The sequence below is a fragment of the Miniopterus schreibersii genome (assembly GCF_964146895.1).
Source record: "Miniopterus schreibersii genome assembly, chromosome: 8".
Lineage (NCBI taxonomy): Eukaryota > Metazoa > Chordata > Mammalia > Chiroptera > Miniopteridae > Miniopterus > Miniopterus schreibersii.
Genome location: NC_138109.1, coordinates 65,516,632 through 65,539,761, shown reverse-complemented (window position 1 = coordinate 65,539,761; position 23,130 = coordinate 65,516,632). Strand labels below are relative to the sequence as shown.

The following is a 23,130-nucleotide window of genomic DNA, read 5'->3' as shown; positions in this document are numbered from 1 at the left end:
GTGAGAGTAGTCTAATTAAATACTAATTCAAAATATAGAAACATAAATCGATTGCTGTATGATTTATAATTGTGGGAAAAATGCAGCTAACTTAAAGGTTCAATAAAAAGGGGATGACTAAATAAGTCCAATGGCATATTATGAAGGCATGAAAGATGATAACTTGGAGATTAAAACTTTTAGAAACATGGAAAAGTGACTTTTCAAATGGAAACTCCCCTGCTCAGTATAGTGACCACTAGCCTTATGTGGCCTTTGAGCCCTGGAGATGGGGTTCATCCAAACAGTGATGTGTTGCAAGAATAAAATAGATACTGATTTTAAAGATTTGTTGCAAAATAAGTAGCACACTTTATTAACAATTATAATACTAATAATTATAATATAAACATATTATTTTATATTGATTACATGTTAAAATGATAGTATTTTAGGTATATTGGATTAAATGAAATATATCAATAAAGTTAATTTTACCCATTTCTTTGAATATTTGAACTTACATATGTGGCCTTGAATTATACTGTTATTGAAAACCTCTTTTTGAGCTTCTTGAAGGCAGGGTTTAATTCTTGGTTATGTAAGTCACACGTCTAGGAGAGCACATGGCTCATTGTTTGAACTCATTAAATTTTTATTAACCAACCTGATAAATGAGCAATTATAATATTTACTTTAAAATGTATACAATTGCATGCACATTAAGCTCACAATTGTAAGATATTCATATGCAAAAAAGACAGAAAGATGATACACACAACTGGGGAAGTTGGTTGTCTTAGAATGGTGTGATTATGAGCAACTTGTTCCATTCTTGAAAATTCCTGTAGAATGATGTTCTTCCTGTAATTTAAAGAATTTTTACCCTTTTTACAAAAAGAATGTCGGCACGGATCATGTTTTTGTTTGTTTGTTGATTTGTTTGTTGTGGGGAGAGAGAGACACACCTGAGCAAAACCTTCAGAGAGACCAGGCTGCAGCTGATTCCCTGGCCTTCCTAATGTGCGGGAGCGTGAGCCTCCTGCGGGGCTCGGGGTGCAGTGTGATTCTGGAGACTTGCAGGCTCCTTGACGAACGGCAGCCTGCTCTTGGTGCTGGGCACAAATCTCTTCGGCCCAGAGCAAGTAAGAATGATTTTATTATCTCCAGCTTCTGCAAGGAGCTGCAGTTATTTCTCAAGGTCAGATCAGGGAGCATCCTAAGGATGAGCAGTAACAGTCCTCAGAGGGCATTCCATCCTGGCAGCAGTTTATAACCATGTAAAGATGATAATAAAATAATTCCAAAGTAAATAAACAGCGGGTACGTAAGTGCCCTTAGAGATCAGTAAATCTGAGCATGTGACCTGCCAGTGGGAAGAGCAGATAAAACTTTTTCTCCTAATGTCCTGATGCATTAAGGAGGATGGCAGCATTATTTCAGGGTTTTAGAAAAAAAGACAAGACAAGTGGCTTTCACTCGAAGGATGAGTGAAGCTCCCAACCATTAAAAAAATCTCTAGACTGTGACAGATTTCACGGAAGCAAGACATAGTTGTTGAGTCCCTACTATGTGCTAGGTATATTTTTCAAGACTGAAAATATAGCAGTAGACAGTGTTTACAAAATTCCACGCCTTTATGGTATTTATATTCTTGTGGGATAAATTAAGACAATAAACATTTATAATTTATATATAGCATGTTAGATGACTGTAAGTACTAAGGAGAATAGTAAAGTGTGGAATGAGAACAAGAGTCAGTTGTGGGAGATGAGGCTGCCTTTTTAGGTTAGGGGGCCAGGGAAGCCCTCAAGAAGGTGGTATATGAGTAAAGAAAGACCTGAAAAAGATGAAGGAATGAAGCATGTGTAATTTTGGTAGAAAAACATTTCAAGAAAGAGAATAGCAATTGCAAGGGCCCTTAAGCAGGAACTTGCCTGGCATATATATATATTTTTTTAATTTATTTATTTTAAAATTTATCTTTATTGTTGAAAGTATTACAGATGTCCCCTTTTCCCCCCCATTGACCCTCTCCACCCAGCATCCACCCCACCCCCTGGCCTTCCCCATACCATTGTCTGTGTCCTTGGGTTATGCATATAAGCATATAAATTCTTTGATTAATCCCTCCCCACCCACTCCCCCACCCCCACTGTCTCTCTGATTTGAGGAACAACAAAAAGCCAGTGAGGGTAATGCACAGAGAAGCCAAGGGAAAATAGAAGGTGAAGTCAGGCCTGTGTTGTGGGGTAAGATTGTGTAGTCTTCTAGGTCACTGTGAGGACTTCGGCTTTCACTCTGAGTGAAATGGGAAGGCACTGTAGGATTTGGGGCACAGAAATGAGATTCTGACTTAAACTTTACCAGGATCTGACTTCAGGGAAGCCAGCTTGGAGGCTTTTGCAATAAGACAGAAATGATGGTGGCGAGTATGAGGTGGTCGTCCAGGCAAATATAAGTGGTTGTGTTCTGCTTGTGTCTTGAAGGCATATCTGATGGGTTTTGTTGACAGTAAGGAAGAAGAGTATGAAAGAAGTAGAGGAATTGATTATGCAAGCAAGTGTTACTGGAGGGGAAAGTGCCTCATCTCTCTTGGTTGCTGCTGGGGGGGGGGTTCTTGGGGTACAGCTGGAATAAGCATTTCTGGAGGCCCCCATGGGAGGATGAGCTATAGTAGAAAGCTTTATTTCCATGGAATTATACTCCTGGGTTTCCAAAGCCCCATTTCCCTTAGTCTGGTCATAGAAGAAGTATAGGTGGGGTTTTAGTAAAGCTAAAATCAGAGCCAGTGTCCAGAGTTTCTGTTCCATGTTGGAGCCAGGTCCAGTCCAGAATCAGGCTAGCTGCAGTCCATTAGTCCATTGCATCTGGAGTCTGAATGGCCGTTGGTCATAGGGGTGAATGTAAGAGAACCAGGAGAGGGAGTCTCGAACAACAAGAGTCCCAAGAGAACCAAGAGTAGAGCCTAAGAAGAGAATGAATTCCTTTGTTTAAGAGATTATGTATTCCCAAATTTTCGTGTCCTTGCAGTGGTCATGCCCATTCTGGCCAATCATTTCTGCCCTCAGGTTTGATTGACAGGCAAGTACCTTCTCTAGTCACTCTAACTTTAGGGAGCATGTGTCTATCTTTCCTTTGTTGGACCCCTCCCCCAGTGTTTTGCAGGGAACATGCCTATAATGTCTGGCCTTCCCTTTGCTCCTTTCCTGTTATTAATAGCTAGTTAATTGCAACCATATCACAACTAAGGATGAATTTTGCCACTTACTGAGATGGGAAAGATTATAGAAAGAGCAGTGTTATGAGAGATCAAGTACTCAGTTTTGGATATGTCTTTTGAAATGGCTTCAAGATATACCAAGTAGCCTGGCCAGGCATGGCTCAGTGGTTGAGCGTCGACCTAGGATCCAGGTGATCAGGGTTCGATTCCCTGTCAGGGCACATGCCTGGGTTGCGGGCTGCAGCCGATCAATGACTCATCATTGATGTTTCTGTCTCTCTCTCTCCCTCTCCTTTCTTCTCTCTGAAATCAATAAAGATATATTTAAAAAACAAAAAAAAAGATATACCAAGTAATGGAGATATCAAGTAGGAAGTTATACATGCAAATCTGGAGTTCAAAGGAAAGTCCTTTAAAGTTATAAATTTGGAAGTAGAAATCTGGGGTTATCCACTTCTAAGGCCTTGAGATTGGATGGGATCAAATAAATAATTGTAGATAGAATGAAAAAGTCCAAGGAGGCATTCCTCTGATTCTACAACCTTTAGAGACTGAAAGGTAAGGAATCCTCTCAGCAAAGAAAGCAGAGAGGGGTAGCCACTGAAGGAGGAGATGAACCCAGGAGTGTGGTGTCCTGGAGGCAAATAAGAAGCTATCTCGAAGGGACAGGAAGGTCAGCTGTGTCAAGAACTATTGACATGTCAAATAAGATGAGAACTTAATATTAACTCTGGGATTTGCAACATGTAGGCCATAGATAATCTTATGGTTTATAAGTTTGATAGGAGCAAAAACATAAAAATGGGGTGAGATAAATTGTATACAGTGAGTATAGACAACTCTGTGGGGTTTTGCTATAAAATATAGATAAATTCGATAATTAGAAGGGAGGTGGGAACTTCTGTTTTCCACTTAGGATGTAAAAAGGTGAAAAGAGGCCATTTTTACTCCTACCACAACAAGAACAAAAAGCTATGTAATATGCAAATTTACATTTCTTCTTGAAATATTTGAGAGTTGAGATCTCAAGGCAAACAAATAATGTAACTTATACAGAGAGACTAGTGCCTACAAAGAGAAATGGAACACAGGCATTTGCTTATGTGGGGCAGATGCTGGGCTTCATACAATCTTGTGAGAAGACTTAAGGTTTAATAAATTCTAAAGGCTGAGCTTGGGCTAGCATGAGATAGGTCAATAGAAATTATTCAAACTGAAGCACACACACACAAAAAGAGTAAAACAAACAAACCAAAGAGAGGCCCCAAGAGCTTTGGGACAATATCAAAAGGTCTAATGTGCATATAGTTAGAATCTAAGAAGGAAAAGAGAAAGTGTATATGACAGAAGAAACATTTAAAGATATAGCGGACAAGGGTTTTCAAAAATCAATGAAAGACACAAATTTACAGATCTAAGAGGTTCAGAAAATACTAGCTCATTAACACTCTCCCCTCAATACATACCTAAAATGTTTTCATTCAAACTGTTGAAAATCAAAGATAACAAGGGAGTACTCAGAGAAAAAAGACACATTATATACAAAAGTGCAAAACTGTCTTTAAAAACCTATTAATCTAGAAAACAATTGAGTGAAATTTTTAATATGCTAAAGGAAAAACAAAGAAACAAATTGCCAACCAAGAATTTTAAACCCAGGGAAAATTAAGAAAGATAAGCAATATTTTTTCAGATGAGCAAAAATGAGAAAATGAATTGTAGCAGTCTATGAGAAATCTCAAAGGATATGCTTGGCAAAGGATTATAATATAGAGAAATTTGGATTTGCACAAAGAAATAAAGAGCATGGGAAATGGCATATGTGAAAATACATGTAAATTTGTTTTTCTTAATTTTTAATTATTCCCTTAACACAAAAAAAGGCGTATAAATGTATTGTGTGTTTATATTACATGAAAAGTAAAATGAATCACAATAATAACACAAAGGATGGGAAGAAGTATTGGGGAATGTAATATTGTAAGATCCTTACACTACACATGGAACTGTGATATTATTAAATATGTATATTGTAAACCCTAGGGCAACCAACAACAATTTTTAAATAATAAGCCAAATGTGGAGATAAAATAGAATCATAAAAATGCCTGATCTAAAAGAAGGCAGAAAGAAAAAAGTTCTGCCATTCCCTCATGCCTTTTGGTGATCTATTCCAAACAGCAAATAGAGTGTACTTTAAAAAGCATGTACGTTTTTAAACGTTTCATTCTCTACCTTTAAACTCTACTTGCTGCATTCCAGTTTCTCCCTTTGTGACTGTTCAGCCACATCTCAAGCTATTGTGTTATCACTGACTATGCTCCATGGCTGGTGACCTTCTTTTGTTTCCTTTCAGTGTTCAGCTCCTTCCTGAATCAGAGCCTTTACAGTCGAGGTTCCCTGTACCAGGAATGCTCTCTCCCAACCTCTTTATATGCCAAATTCTCCTCACCCTTCAAGTTCGAATTTACATGCTAATTTCCTCAGGGAAGTTTTCCTTGACCCCAGAAACTTAATTAAATAAAACTGTTAAATAGTTTATTAGGATTCTATAACTGTCCTTCAAAACATTTATTGAAATTGTAATTATTTATTATTTTAGGGCCTTTTGACAATGGTGTCTGCCTTTACAGTCCTGATCATTCTAATTATTCCTTTTCGTTCTATAATCTTAATAAAAGTATGGACCTCGTCTCTCTTGTTTATCACTTACATCCCAGTGCCTTGCACAGTGCCTGACATACAGTGGGAAGTCAATTAATTGAATAAATGAATTAAGCTTAAAGAGAAGAAGCATTCTATTTAAAACACAAGGGAAACTGTGCCAGTTGAAAAGCATTGCTGCGATTATGAAATAAAAGCAGCATATAGCAGGCCCCCAGTGTTCTCTGGATAGGAATTTAGAAATCAGCCCCTCATTTTCAAAGGAGGAAACTGAGCCAAGATTGCTTGTGACTCAATTCTGCTGTCACACAGCAAATAGATTATAGAACCAGACAGCCCCAGATACCATGATTAAAAACTCAGTGCCCTTTACAATATGTGTCTCAACTTTTGTAGTTCCCAAGAATACTAATGATGATGAAATAAGTGGATTTTGTTTTCAGTCATTCATTTCCACAGGAATATGGGTCATCCTAAAATAGACTCCTTGTTAATTTAACCAGGAGTTCTAGAAGGTCTTGTAGCTTTGCTGTCAATTTCAAAGGTGAGCTCCATGTGAATCCCCTTCCACTAATGGCTTTTTTGCCCATAAATTTGTCCATAAAATTTTCATTATATTTGCTGCCAGGCTTCTCTTTGCATCAATGAATTTTTAAACACATATTATCTACTTAGTGAATGTGTGCTTCCTTTAATTGTTTCTAATTTGCACTGCTCATGAACAAAGGTTTAGAGAAGCAATCTAAGAGTGTAAAATAAACAGAACTTGGATCTTGGGTTTGAATTCTGACCCTACCCTCCAAACCTCTGTGCTCTCATCTCTGAAATGCAGGGCTATTAATACCTACCTCCTAATATAATTGCTGTAAGGTGAAATAAATTAATGTATGTAAAAGGCCTGACACATAAAAAGTAATTAATTAATATTAGCGTCAATTCCATCCTTGTCTTTCTAGATTTAGGGGAAGTAATCGTTTCACTCACGTGTCTGTTATGATTCTAGATTTTGATCATAAAACTTTCAACCCAGTATTCTCAAAGGACAGAGTCCCAATCTCTTTAGTTTCTGTTTTCACAATGGCATCTGCCTTTATATTTATGGCCATTCTACTTGTTATTTTTTTGGTCTTCTCTACTTTTGAGGTACCCTGATAATATCTTTTTAAAAATTTTTTTATTTTTATTTTAAATATATCTTTATTCACTTCAGAGAGAGGAAGGGAGAGGGAGAGAGAGAGATACAAACATCAATGATGAGAAAGTCATTGATCGGCTGCCTCCTGCACGCCCCCAACTGGGGAGACACTCGCTGTCATTTCCGGAGGGTCATCACAATCACTCTGCAAACTCTGAGGAAAGCAAAACTAACTTAACTTCCTCAGCTCAGAAAAGCAACAGTGTCATTATGGGGCAGATCTAATTGGCGTCCAAATTTCCTTTATCTCTAAAATTCAAGCTTCTCGGTGTTAATTTGGTTTTGGCACCGGTCCCAGAGATACTAGAGGGACAAGCCTGTGAAACTGCTACAGGCAATGTCTTTATGCAGAAGAAGGTGCAAAGCCAGTTATACTGGAGCCCAGCTTGGTGGTTATATTTAAAATCAAGCATTTAGGTCAAGTAAGGTGTAAACTGTAAGCCATTGGTACAGTTACAATGCTATTTACTCAATAGAGATGATTCAACTTTCCACCTTTTTTTTTTTTAATTCTGGGCTGAGGATATTTTTTCCACTGATTTCTAGAGAGAGTGGGGGGGAGGGGCCAGGGATCGAGCCTGCAATTGAAGTATGTGCCCTTGACTGAAATTGAACCCAAGACCTCTCAGTCTCGGGGCTGACGCTCTAACCACTGAGCCAAACTGGCTGGGGCTCCCACTTCGCTCTGACCAGTGACAAAGCCCCTGGACTCTTCCTTCTGCTGGACACCTTTACTTAAGTCATCCGCATCCTGGAAAGAATGTTTGCCCTGCTTGCCACTTATCAAGGGAAAGGTGGCATTTTTCTTTCTAACTTTGCAGGATCTCCCTAGGTTCCTTTCTTAATTCCAACTTTACTAGCTATGTTAAGACTCTACACCCTCAGACTATTTGTGATAGACGGGCACACAGCTAGGCTCCTTTTCTGCACCAAAATAGCAGCTCAGGATTTAAAACAAATACTCCTCTCCCCTAGGGAACCAAAATACTATTTGTATTCTAGAACATCAGAAAAACATATAAAGGAAAAAACAACTTAGAGTACCACCTCTTAAAGGCAACCATTATCAGTACTTCAGTTTATATCCTTCCAGGCTTGCTGTTTCCTGCATATTTTATTTTGTAAAGTAACTGCATATGTATTCTCTCTAAAATGGTGTGTGTGTGTTTGTGTGTGTTGTCATTTATTTGTTTTTACTTAATGCTGTTCATCAGAAATGGCATAACAAGATGGACACGAATGCAGGAATGTGGGCTCTGGAAGCAGTGTTTGTGGTTCAAATCTTGATTCCCTTGCATCTGCCAATATGGGGAGGTAATTCAGCTCCTTTAACGCTTAGTTTCCTATTCCATAAGATGAATATAATAATCGTATGTACTTCAGGGGACTATTGGAAAGATCAAATGACATCATGTATGTTAAGTGTTCATATGCTATTTGGACCTGGCATGTAGCAAGTGCTCAACAAATGTTAACTATTATAATTTTTCTATCATTATAAAATATACAGGAACATCATTTTATATGACTGCATAAAATTTTATCCATGATATACACTATAGTTTGATGATCTGTTTTCTGCTTAGGCATTTAGGTTGCTTATAGTTTTCTTACCTTTATAAATCTTGGGATAAGCATCTTTGTGTAAAAAAGATTTTTCTGTAGTTGAGGTTATTTTCTAAGTTATCTGAAATCCAAAAAGTAGAATGACTGAGTCAAGCACAGTCATTTTCCCTCAAAGGGGTTGTGGTGATTTATGTTTCCATCAGGCTGATATGAATGTGACTGTTTCATCATTCTCTCGCCAGCAGATGTGTGTGTGTGTTCACATGAATTCCAGATGAGTTCAAGTTTCATAAACAATTACTATACCACCACAACTGTTTAAATTCCTTAGCAATAAAAAAATGAGATACTAAATTGATTTGCTCTAACATCAATGGAGCTGGAATAACCTTTAGGTTCATACCAAGTGGAAGGTGTTCAGACATAATAAACATTTTTATAACTACCCTGGGAACTTTAGGGATACACTACCTTCTTCTCTGCTTTATCATATTCTCTAACTTGTTTATCCTGCTTTGTCATACATTCAGTGAGTGAGGTAACATATATGATAAGTGTAGACCACCCATTCATCCAAATGTGATCTCCCAAGAAACCACTCCTCCCAATATTTATACCCTTTTCTGGCTTCTCCCTGTGAATGTGACAGAGTGGTACAGCATTGTACACCTCGGAGGCGAGGTCATAGAAGACTGGCAGCTTGTACCTTGGAGTCTTGGAAGGTAAATGCACTCTGATTAGAAGCCAGCTATCACCCTGAAATTGCCATGCTATGAAAAACCTAAGCTAGACATGTAGGGAGGTCATATGGAGAGAACATCCAGATCCTACTTTTCCCGGTTCTTACAGCTGAGGCCCCAGAAATGTGAATGTAGAAGCTGTGTTGGACATTAAAGTCCAGTCAGATTTTTGGTTGACTCTGGCCCCAGCCACTGTATAATCATGACCACAGGAAAGAAAAGAAGTGATAACAATCCAGGTGAGTGTAGTTAACTGACAGAACCATAAATGATAATAATAAATCATTGTTTCAAGTAAACCACAGCCTTTAGGATGGTTTGTTGTGTAGTAACAGAAAACAAGTACAATGAATTAATACAGAGGAAATACAAACTCTCTAGTTTGAAACAGTTCTTCTTTGAAAATTCGCAGCAAGTAAACATTGGCTCTGTCACTGATAGCTTTTGTCAAAATGAAGTCACAGGAGATAACATTCTAAATTAATTGATGCTGAGAGTAGACAAATGACAGGCAATTAATAAATGAGCAGGGTATAAGGTTTCACATGGGGTTGGTGGTAGAGAGAATTGAAAGAGGTTTGGTCAAGTAGTCATTGAGAATCATTTGGGCCAGTATGCAAGTCAAGGGTTGAGGTGACTTGGGGATTTGAGGAATTTAAGTGATAAGATGTTTTGAAAGGAGAAATGAAGGATTAAACAACTTTTTGTTTTGACTGTCTGTCCTGCCATAGATTGATGGATAGGTTTTTGTTTCTGCGAAGGGCCAATACTGAGGGGTAGTGTCTATATATTTCACATATATTGATTTTATATTAGGGTAGTTTATTAACATGATGTCTATGTATTTTAGTTTCCAATGGTGTTCTTTAAAATATATCCTCTCGTAAGTTTTAAGGTGGGTGCTAACTACAAATTTTATTTTATTATTTAATTTGCTTTATTTCTACTTTGCAAATGCCTGTATGTAACTGGCAGTGAAGATTATATGTTTGGGTGACATAGGATGTGTCAGCATTTAATTGATTTAAAAATATATAAAATGACAATATAAAGAAATTTCATTTTTTTTTAGTATTATCTTAGTCACCCTTTGACATTTTTGGTGGCCCCAAAACCATATTGAGTTTATGAATGTTTCTGAGGACAGTAGATTGACAAATTTATGGAGAGGAAATTCTCTTGAAATGCCTTTAATGAAACCATCAGCCAACGTTCTGGGTGATTGAGAGGACAGACCCAACTCCCTGGAACTTTCCTTTGTAGAATGAGTTCCCAATATAAAAATTTACTCTTGACACAAGATATATTACCACTTTCTTGCCATTTCCAGTTTGCAATCAAAGTCATCTGTTGCCCCAGTGCAGGCTGTTTATTTCTTTAAAGAGTTTTGTTAAGATTTTTACTACACGGACTTAATTATGTAATTACATAACAGACCTGGTAAATGCTTCAGAGGAACCATTCTAATCTGTGAAGTACCTAAGATAGTCTTTAAAGAACATCTAATTACATAATTACAATGCCCAATAGACCAGAATAACAGGTATCAAAAATATCTTTGGAGCCATAAGAGAAAACTTATGGCCTTTAGGGCAAATAATATCAGTTATGAAAATAACCTCACTATTATGCCATTATGTAGCAGCACATAATGGAAAAGGAGATATTAATGCTAGATATAATAAATGTTACATGCAATTTCCTCTTTTTTGCCATAAACATTTCTTAATTTTCAAAACAATATGGGGAAGCAACTGGAAACACATTTATCTTGTGAGACAGGAAAACCTACAATATTTTAGATATTATATGTATTTTGCTTTTTTTTGCCATAAACGACATTCCTTAATTTTCAAAAGATCTGTAGAAGCAATTGGAAATCTGTTTATCCCATAAGAGAGAAAAACTTACAATATTTTAGATACAGAATAGCTGTGACATTTGAAATAAAAAAAGATTGCAAACATATCAAGTTAACTATAAAAGCATGCATGTTAATTTTAAGACTACAAAAGTGCATTTAAGATTTCAGAAACAATTTAGACTGTTATATTCATGTACTTGACTCGGGCCTGCTATACTTCTTGAGCAGTAATGAAAAAATAATCAGGAATAAAACTAAAACATGCCAGAGCCTTGAATGCTGTGATTGCCTTACCTATATGCTTGGGATGAAGGTTCTGTTGAAATCTGGGCAGAAGGAAGAGTAAATTTTAAATAAAGTCCATGTTGTTCAAACATTTTGGTATTGGCAATATCATCCTTAAATATCTATTGAAGAATGTATAAGCAAACTAACATTTAACTGTATTTTATAAAACTCAAAAATCTGTGTTGGTTGTTTTATGAGCTAGAGGCTTTTTTGGTAGTGTGTTTTAAAGAATTCATTTTACAAAAAAGCCCAGAATTTGTAAAAGTATCACATGATTGAATAGTTATTACTCATTAAAAGTTTTCATACCACTGTTCATATCTGGTGACAAAGCAAATAAAAACAGGATATGATTGGCAGTGAGACTTGATACATAGTAAATATACTTTCCTTTTGCTTCTGATTACTTTTCTTTGGTTTGCATGGAAACTTATATTTGTTGGCAAAATTCTAAATGTATCTGCCATAGGCACAGACTTATATTTTCTGAGACCACGGGTAGGTAGAGAAATAGTTGGCATTTGTAAATAAACATTTCAAATGTTCCACAGAGCCAACAATTTTGGGAAAGTTTAAGGCAATATTATTATAAAATTATGCAAGTTTGAGTCATGACAAGTATTTAAACAATGCATTTTTTATTTACCTAGGGACAGTTATGAAAGTAGGGTCAAAGTGTTCACATTCCTTTGTATTATATTTTATTTTAAAAGGTCAAATTTTGTTTGATATGTAGAAACTCTCTATCCTTACATATATTTTCTTCCCCCTGCTCCAAAATTTGAGTGGCATTCAAAGCTCACAATGTTGGATTGAGTTCTGCACATGGGAATGTCCATATTAACATCTCAAAAAATATGGTTTCTTATTTTTTGATGCCTGAAAATGTTTCTTCAATTAATGATATCAATCCATTATTCAAGATGGACAGCATAAGTGAATTATATTTTATATATATTAGCCCCACACTGTGAGATAATACTTAATGCTCCTCTCCTTCACCAGTGTCCTCAAATAAAACACAACAACCAGGAGCATAATAACATATTCTGTGTAGTGTTCAAAATCATTCTTTTACTAAAGAATAAAGAAAGTTAAGAGAATTCTGGATATGACCATGTGAAGTAAGAGGAACCAGATTTACTCTCTCACTTTAACCAAAGAGGAAAACACAAAATATATAAAGCAATTATTTTTAGACATTACATGGCAGACGATAGCACAGGATTAATCTAAAGAATGAGAAAATCTGTATATACAGATTACAACTAATGAAACTGAAGCAGTAGAAACTCCCAACAAATAAAAGTCCTGGACAGAATGGCTTCACAGGTAAATTTTACCAAATAGTCAAAGAACTAACACTTATCCTTTTCAAACTATTCCAAAAAATGCATGAGGAGAGAAGACTCCCAAGCTCATTTTACAAGGCGAGCATTATCCTAATTCCAAAACCAGATAAAGACACTAAAAATGAAAGAAAACTATAGGCCAATATCTCTGATGAACATAAATGCAAAAATCTTCAACAAAATACTAGCAAACCTGATCCAGCAATACATTAGAAAGATCATACACCTTGATCAAGTGACATTTACTCCATGGATGCAAGGATGGTTCAACATATGCAAATCAATCAGTGTAATACCTCACATTAACACTACAAAGGATAAAAATCATATCTTATCAATAGGTGTAGGAAAAGCATTTGATAAGATGCAACATCCATTTATGATTAAAACACTTAATAAATAGATATTGAAGGAAAGTGCCTCAACATAATAAAGGCTATATATGACAAACCCTCAGCTAATATACTCAATGGGCAAAAACTAAAAGCATTTTCCATCAGGAACAAGACCGGGATGTCCACTTTCACCACTTTCATTCAATATAGTCCTGGAAGTCCTAGCCACAGCAATCAGACAAGAAGAAGAAATAAAAGGCATCCCAGTTGGAAAGGAGGAAGTAAAACTGTCATTATTTGCAGATGACATGATACTGTATATAAAGAACCCTAAAGACTCCACCAAAAAACTACTAGAACTGATAAATTCAGTAAAGTAGCAGGATACTAAATAAATATCCAGAAATTAGTTGCATTTTTATACACAAATAGTAATAATGAACTATCAGAAAGGGGAACTAAGAAAATAATCCCATTTACAATTGCATCAGAAGAATACCTAGGAATAAATTTAACCAAGGGTGTAAAAGATCTGTACTCAGAAAATTATAAGACACTGAAGAAAGAAACTGAAGAAGACACAACAAGTGGAAGCATATACCATGTTCGTGGGTAGGAAATATTAGCATCATTAAAAGTCCATACTACCTGGAGCAATCTATAGATTCAACACAACTCCTACCAAGATACCAATGGTACATTTCACAGAACTAAAACAAATAATAAAAAAATATATGGAACTACGAAAGACCCCAAATAGCCACAGCAATTTTGAGAAAGAAGAACAAAGTTGGAGGAATCACACTACCTGATATCAAACTATACTACAAGGCCATAGTAATCAGAACAGCATGGTACTGGCATAAAAACAGACATATAGATCAATAGAGAGCCCAGAAATAAACCCACACCTTATACTCAATTATTATTTGACAAAGGAGGCAAAAACATAGAATGGGGTAAAAATAGTCTATTTAATAGCTTGTGTTGGGAAAATTAAACAAATACATACCGAAATATGAAATTAGACCATCTTTTTACACCATACACAAGAACAAACTCAAAACAAATTAAAGACTTAAATGTTAAACTTTAAACCATAAAAATCATATAAGAAAACATAGGCAATAAGATCTTGGATATTTCTTGTAGCAATATTTTTTTCTGATATATCTTCCCAGGCAAGGGAAATAAAAATAAAAATAAACAAATGGGACTACATCAGACTAAAATTTTTTTGCACAGCAAAGGAAACCATCAGCAAAATGAAAAGACAACCTACTGAATGACAGAACATATTCACCAGTGATACATCAGATAAGAGGTTAATATCCAAAATTTATAAAGAACTTATCCAATTCAACATCAAAAAACAAAACAATCCAATTAAAAAATGGGCAAAGGACCTGAATAGACACTTCTCCAAAGAGGACATAAGGATGGCCAAGAGACATGAAAAGATGCTCATCATCACTAATCATCAGAGAGATGCTAATTAAAACCATAATGAGATATCACCTCACACCTGTCAGGATGGCTGTCATCAATAAATCAACAAACAAGTGTTGGTGAGGATGTGGAGGAAAGGGAATCCTTGTGCACTGTTGGTGGGAATGCTGATTGGTTCAGCCACTATGGAAAGCATTATGGAGTTACATCAAAAAATTAAAAATAGAGCCCTAGCTGGTTTGGCTCAGTGGCTAAAGTGCCTGCCTGTGGACTGAAAGGTCCCGGGTTCAATTCCAGCCAAGAGCATGTACCTCAGTTGCAGGCTCAGTTGGTCCCTGGCCCTGGTTGGGGTGCGGGTGGGAGGCAACCAATCAATGTGTTTCTCTCACATTGATTTTTTTTTTCTCTCTCTCCCTTCCACACTCTCTGAAAAACAAGGGATGAAATACCCTTGGGTGAGGGTTAAAAAATAAATAAATAAATAAAAATTTAAAAATTATAAACATATATTGATATGTCATTTAATCAATTTTACACACACACACACAAGACTGATAAAATGTACACCAATAAAATAACAGTAGCTATATACGAATGAAAATGTTAAATATCACTGTTAATTTGTTCTTTTTCTAAATATAATTCTTTGAGATACATTATTTATTAAAATTATATATAACATAATTGTATGGTTTAAGGTATATTTATAAAACAGTTGTCTAATTTTATCAGGTAAAGAAATAGGAGATTTACAACATCCTGGGAAGCCTGGAATTATGCCTTCCTTTATCACATTCTTCTTCCTGCCTAGAAGTATCTAATATTCTTATTTTAATAATTTCTTTTTTTTTTTAAACCAGTGGACAATGGAACACTATCTTTAAAGTACTAAAAGGAAAGGAAAAAGTTCCTGCCATGTTAATCTAACAGTGCTAAACTCAATATTTGGTGATTGGGAGGGTAGACTGTGTTAGATTTTATGACTAATAATCCTTCCTTCCAGGGCTTTATGCAACTCTGCCACTTTAAAATAGGCGGTGCCCATTTGAATGAAATAAATGTGGTAAAATTGACATGTGTCACTTTAGAACAGACAGTGTAAGAGTAACATTTTCTTTTCTTCTTGAGACAGGCAATGATCTAGATAGAAGTGGGTCCATCAGCCTGGGATCTGGAATAATAACGACACGAAGCAAAAACATAGCTGACCCATAGATGACGTGTGACAAGAGCAAGATATATAACTGTTGCCCTAAACCACTGGGATTTTGGAATTGTAAACACAGCCTAACCTCGACTATCCCAGCTGATGTAGGCAGCCAGATTAACTGCAGACTGCACCTTCTGGGGACGTTGGAGAAAACAGAGGCAGAGTGATAGCCTGAGACTCTACAAGAGAATATTCACGCGTCTCGCAAAGCCCTTAACAATGCCAACTATGCAAATATTCCTGTTCTAGAAGGAAGGCGATTAGTACCTAATGGAACTGAGGCAGATAGTAAAGGGCTCTCTTGCTAGTCCAAATTTCAAAATGATAGAAATAAACCATAAAAAGAAAGAAACAGACCCAGGACAAGTTTAAGAGGGTACAACCGCCCTGTGAAGCTTCAGGGAAGCTGAAACACCAAATGAAACTGAAAAATTGCTGGGGGCAATGAAAGATTTGGTTAGCAAGAAGGAAAACAAGAAAATGATAGTTTTTGTGTTTGAAGTTGGTGTAATGAAGTTGGGATGCATAGGAGAAAGCAGTTTTTTGAAGAACTTGCTGAAAAGGCCACCAGAGACCTACATTGAGGAAGAAGAAGGCCTAGGGTAGCTAAAGAGGGTATGAGTACACAACCGCAGAAATGAGTGCAAGTCCCGGGTCCAGAAACACTCCATCCCAGGACTGTCAGAGGTCATATTACTGAGATTGTTGAATGGTTACTGATAAACTTTGATTACATTTTTTTCTGTTCTTTGTTGAAGTATAGAAATGTGATCATTTATATATTGATTCCATGACATTGCTGAGCTCCTATTAATTCAAATTTGTTAAAAATCCTTTTGAGTTTTTGACCTAAGCAACATGTTGTCAGCCAAAGTGACATTTTGCTACTACTTCTTTGCCATTAAAATCCAAGTCTCCTGACCACTGAGATTAACAAATACCCCCAAAGAAGTGAAAGATTTACAGCCTGCTTAGCACTCTGGTTTTTAGCATCCTGGGTCCTGTGAGTTCGGATGAGGATGTTTGTTATGTTTATTTCCTCAGAAGTTCTAATTTCTTTGACTGTTTGTCACTGGGAAATATCTAGTCTGTTATACTCTTGGAAAGAGAAAAGCTTCTGGGTCTTAGAAACTTTAAAGATCAAAAGAAATATTTAATAATGGATATGCTCAATTTATAACAATAAAAAGTACTCTATAGGTTTATAATAGATTACCTTTTGTCAGAGCTACAGAATATTATAAACATTGGTAAGGAACACTTAAGCAAAAATCATGAAGGTTTAGAATTAGATTATCTAATATGAGTTATAAGATAAATATCATTTTTGGACAAGGTCACTCATGTAATAGAGCACCAGACTATAAGTATTGTGTCTACAACATTAGGCTACAAGGAGTGTTCAACAAATTTAAGTGGGTGAATGAGAGAATGGGCGATGGGACTGATAGTATGCAGCTCAATGTACGGGAGGCTTTTGCAAAGGAGTCTCTTGCAATGTTACCAGATGAGCTATAGCGTAGCAGATGTTGGTGCTCCATCTATATCCCCTCAGTACTCAGCATTCTGATGGCTCATTACTGCAAACACCTGCCACTTTCTGCCTGAGGACTTCTCTGTCCCCAGCAGTGTGCTTGGCCCATACAGGTCAGGGAGTTAACACCCGGGTGAACAGCACTCAGTTAGTGAGAGACAGAGCTCCGTGGCTCCATCCCCGTTTCCTCATCGGTCCACAGAGCATCCTGGATCACCACTCTCCACCAGAACTTTCTGAGGGAAGCCTCCCCAGTACACCGCCTTTCCTCACAGCCTAGCCTGAGGGTCTGTTTCTTGGAAGGACCCGACCTAAGACATGCAGGATTATAGGCTAGATTCTAAGATAAGTGAATCATTCCATAAACCAATTAGCAGTAATTGTTTATATCCATCAGATTTAACAATCAGTTTTGAATGATACCCTTTGAAGGTAATTTTGCCTTATCTTTCTAAATTTTGATCAATGCCTAAATAAAAATATACTTTCCTAATGAATTTGAAGATGACACAGCATTGCCGTAGAGGGAGATATAATAAGCATATTAGTTGACACTCAGAATCAGGATCCAGGCAATTTTTTTTCTTTTTTTGACTAGGCTAAGTGGCTCTAGTAGAGAAAGCCAGGATTCCAGAGGACTTAAGAATTGGCATTGGGGCCTTTCCTCTTGTCAAAGCTGGGCTCAACATTGACAAAATGCCTGTTGTACTGCATACGCTCTTCACCCGACCAGTCTTAATACTTTTTCTCCTGTTTGGCAACCTTGGGAGTGTTACCTCTTACTTTCACAGCATGGGCCAGGGAACCATGGACCTTATGTCCAAGCTTGTGGCCTGCTACTTCTAGAGTGGTCAGAACCTCCACCCCACACTGGCCCAGGGCAGCGGCATCCTCCAGGGCCGTGCCTGCCAGAAGCATGAATTGATCTTCGGGAGCGATGCCCTCCAGCAAGGCATGGACCTTGATCTGGGCAAATATCTCCTGGCCCATCACCTTGAGGGTGTGTAGCTCCTGGGCATGGACAAAGAGCTACGTGTGTGGATACGCTATTGAAATGTGGCCTCTGTCTACCCAGTGTCTAATCCAATGCCTTGCAGAGAGTAGGAGCTCAATAAATGTTTGGTGGATGAATGAAAAATTACTGACACTGCATGTTCATCTCATGTAATTACCATTGAGAGAGGACACACACTCTTTTCATTTCCCTGTGTCAATCCATATTTTTTGTACCTCACATGCGAAACCATTCTTTGGACAGTGAAGTGAAATGCAGAACCAATGTTCTGCCCCGTGCAGTATCTCCCGTAGAGTTGTGATTCTGGTCGATGTCTCTTAGTAAATACAGCTTCCGTTTTTCCTAATCTCTTTCATATAAACTCTCCTTGAGTTGCTTATCTACAGCACTAACAAATGTTTGTGGTAATGTTTGCTTCAGTCCTGGCCATTATATTTTCCCTTTACCTTCTGTTTGGGCTATACCATGATTCAATATATTTAAATTTTAATGTATCAATCGAATTTATGGCATATGGGAATAAGTCGACTGACTTCTGTTATTACCCTCCTCAAGATATTCCCCTTTCCACAAACATTTTTTTAACAGCATATTTCAGGATGTGAACCAGTTTAAATTGGACCGTAAAAACTATATAGTGCATTTCTTTGCTTATGTATTTTGGAGCGCTTCTTTTACCTAGTCCAATGACACAAATGGTTGTTTTAATTTACCTTTTACAGAGATGACTGCCTTAAATACATAGGCTCTTACTTACTGTGGCGTTGTGAGGAGGCTGGATCTTGCTGTGTGTCCTTCAGGTCCTGGCTTGATGGTCTTTCTTCTCAAATGCTCCTCTCTGCTCCCCAGCTTCAGCTTAGCCGCGCTGCTGCTGGTCCCCTCAGCTGCTGGTGGTAGTGGGTTTGCATCCCACTACCCTGTAAAGTCTGTGTTCTCGTCTGCGCATCTCACTAAAAAGCAAAAGCTTCATCCTCAATGCTTCATACTGCGCCTAGCACATTATAAGCACTCATTGATTATGTGATGGGTATTTGTTCTGAATAATACATTTTTTTCAATCTTCAGAAATCAGTTGCATTTATTTTTTTATTACATTTTTTGGAGTTACATTGTTTAATGAAATTATATAGGTTTCAGGTGTACAATTCTGTAATACATCATCTGTGCATTGCATTGTGTGTTCACTGCCCAAAGTCAAGTCTCCTTCCAGAAGAATACTTTTTCAAAAGGTGCTTTTGGTTTTAGGAAGGGGCCCTTATTTTGTTTCTCATTTTGTTTCCTATCTCAGCACAGTTGACCCTAAAGTCATAGCCGGTAGGATACCTCAATTATCATGCAAAGTTTACACACGCTTTCGTACTTCTTTCAGTTCTTCAGGGGCTGATCCACTTACAATATTACAAAGGCAGACTCTTGGAAAGCCTAGGCTCGGAAGATACTCTTGTTCTGGTGTTGTTTTGTGTGTTTGTTTTTTGTCAGAAGTGTAACCTTGCAGGAGTCAGCTAGCTTCTATGGACCTCGGTTTCTTCACATGTAGAAGAGGGGAGGACCGGATAATCCATCCCTAAGGTGTGTTCAAGAGAAGACTTTCTTTCATTCTATGATTGAGGAAAGTTTTCTCTAAAAGCTTTGCATTTCCCCGCCTTGGCTTCCCCACCCAAGGCAAAGGCACCCTGATCATTGCTCCTTTTCTTTGGGCCTGATAGTCTCTTTTTGTTTATAGCTGCCGCTAATTTGCTCGTTTGCTTGCTGGAAAATAGCTAATTAAAACCCACTTCAGCTAACAAGCTGACTGGGACCAGGCAAATGTCACTCTCTGCTTTCTGCTGTTTCCGTTTATGCTCGACATTAGCGGTGTTTCTGCTCCCTGCGTTATAATGAGCGCGGGGTGGACTCGGCGCCCTCCCCGCAGGTGTGCCCAGGCCCAGCTCACAGCCAGGGGCCCGGGAAGGCACCTCTGCGTCCCTGCACCTCAGCCCTGCAGAGTTACTGCCCCTGGCGGTTAATGCTCTCAGGCTACACTGCTTGTTAGCGCTGGATTTTTGAACAGCTTCATCTGTCTTTCTGTTTTTAGGGCGAACTGGCCACGTTAACTCCATGTCTGAGCTCTTAGTCCCTTCTGCTCTCCGCGCGCATTGCACTTGGTGCAGGATTCTTTCTTCCTCCCTGAAATTGGTGTGGATTGTCACCCACCTTCTTCAGCACGTTGACTTTTGTTACAATGACGCTGTCATCATCGTGCTGCCACACATCTGCTAATTTCTTGTAGCTAAATTAAACCTACTATTAGCAGTCTTGCAGCTGTTCCTTTAGAAGGTACATGGCCATATATTTGTATGTTACTTAGTAATTATATTGCACAGCAAAAAAATAAAATAAAAATGGACCGTGTTTTCAAAAGGGAGAGAGAGGAAAGATGGGACAAAGAGAATTAAGTTAAAACAAAGTCACCTGAGAGTGGAAAAAGAGCAAGAAAATGAAAAACACACAGGACAAAAACGATTTAAAGGGTAGTAAACAAGCAGCACCTAATGCTTACAGAGGACCATGCAACGAGCATTAGCTCTGAGCCTGCGGCCAGCAAGCCTCTGGGAAAGGGTTTTCTCTCCTATATTTTTCTGTTACTATGAACATGCTACCTAGCTGAGCCAAGAGCACCACGAGGAAGTGATAGTAGGGTTTTTGTGTGAATTTCGAATAAAAGGAGATGAGAATAGGCTATGTGGGTTCTTCCATGAAAACTCGGTATCCGATATACTTAGGTGCAAGGCTTCAATGATTTGGTTTAAAAATATGCCCTGAATGGCAGGCTGTGAGGATGGGGAAATGAAAATGGTTTGGATTTTTACATGGTTTAGAATAATAAACAGCTTTAAATTCAGGTTCCTGCTTTGATTATATCTCGAGATGATATTTGAAGGAATATGAAAAAAGTGGCTGCAATGTGCACTCAGAGTGTGTGTATTTTACATTTTAATTAGGTTATGAGAGTTTAAGGTGACACAGGCATCTAAAATTATACAGTGCCAGTCTGGGTGTAATGTATGATACAAGATAAATGGTCAATAAGACATTCTTCTGGGACACAAACTGCTTGCTGTGAGGACTTGGGTGTTATGTAAAGCTACCTGGGTACTGTTTAATATATTGAGTTAGTAATCCATTTAGTGGGACTCTCGTGGTCTAAAAGAATTCATGACAGGTCCCAGGGTACATGATCCTACTCCTAGGAGGTAACTTACTAGGAGAAACTAGCTCAATAAGTACTGGCTGTTATGGATACTATTCTAAGTTTTAATGGACCCAAAACATTATGTACAATGATTTAAAACAAAATAAGATAAAACTTATAACGGCCTTGATGTCCTGACCTTGAGAATATATCCTAGGCAAATCTGTTCCCTGGGGGTAATATGCTGTCTAGTATATTAGAGGTTTGGGCATAGCATCCCTCTTAGATATTCATATTTTCATCCCAATTGGGTCATAAGAAATGGATTTTCCTTGGTAATTGTGCCCCACTCTGACTGCCTTCTGCTCCTTCCTTAGTAGAGTTGAATATCTCATTTCTCTTCTCCAATTGATCAAAGCCTGCTCTTCAGCTCTCAGAATGCAAAGCAAATTGAAATGGCTAAAATATTTTGCAGTTACTCCTCACTGGGGTTTTATAAGGAACTCTGTTAAACTTAAGAACATGATGTTCTAGTAATGGGGTTTGGAAGAGCGTCAATAGCTGGGGGAGGCAAAATATTTGAGGGTTTTGGAACTCGTGAAACCAAAGCATATAGAGAGTTATGGATGCATAAACTTGCCTTTTTCCCTTTGAAAGGATAATGTCTTGCTGGAACCTGCAAGGCCAACAGTAAACCTAACTCCAGCCTCATAGACAGTAGGACCATCTCATTTGGGATTTAAAGTCATGTTGATTTAATAAATAAGTGTTGAAAGTTGAAGAGACAGCAAGCATTCAAAAACACCAATAGCTAATTAAACAAACAAACAAACAAACAAACCCATCAGACCTTCTTTATGCCTTGGTGTTGTCCGCCTCAGCTCATATTGGTTTGAAGCACCATTGTGATATGTCCTTTGCATGAGTTTTTTGAATACAGAGCTCAAGTAGAATTGAAATGACAGAAGGAGATGGCTTGTCATTCTCCTGATAATCCTTTATAGCAGCGATATTCAACATTTTTCATCTCCTAAACTAATCACTAAAATTCTGTGGCACTCCAAGAAATACATTATATTTTTTGCTGATCTGACAAAAAATAGGTATAATTTTGATTCATCCATACTGAAAGGCTATTGTTGTATTAGCTGTTTTCATTTTAAAATTTGACAATCTAAGGGAAAAGAAGTCAGGGCCTCTGACTGAATAGTCAGGCATTGCATGTTTTAAAAATTCTTGCAGCACACGGGTTGAAAATTGCAGCTTTATAGACTTCAGGCCCTATTCCACAGGAAACTACTGCTTTAGCCTAGCTTTTCCCACTGGGACAGCTGATATTGAACACTGACTTTACCACCTGTATCAAGAATCTAAAATAGCCTGGCTGGGATGGCTCAGCAGTTGAGCACCAACATATGATCTAAGAGATTGAGGTTCAATTCCCTGTCAGGGCACATGACCGGGTTCTGGGCTCGATCCCCAGAGGGGGTGTGTAGGAGACAGCAGATCAATAACTCTCTCTCATCATTGATGTTTCTATCTCT

General features: G+C 37.7%; 1 pseudogene across 1 annotated transcript; it reads right to left on the bottom strand.

Moving 5' to 3' along the window:
- Nucleotides 1–18,038: 18,038 nt before the first annotated feature.
- Nucleotides 18,039–20,513, bottom strand: LOC308560964 (ubiquitin-like FUBI-ribosomal protein eS30 fusion protein pseudogene; annotated as a pseudogene). The gene is made up of 2 exons: nucleotides 20,190–20,513; nucleotides 18,039–18,428 (listed from the first exon to the last, which is right to left on the bottom strand). The product of its transcript is annotated as a ubiquitin-like FUBI-ribosomal protein eS30 fusion protein pseudogene (transcript).
- Nucleotides 20,514–23,130: the final 2,617 nt, after the last annotated feature.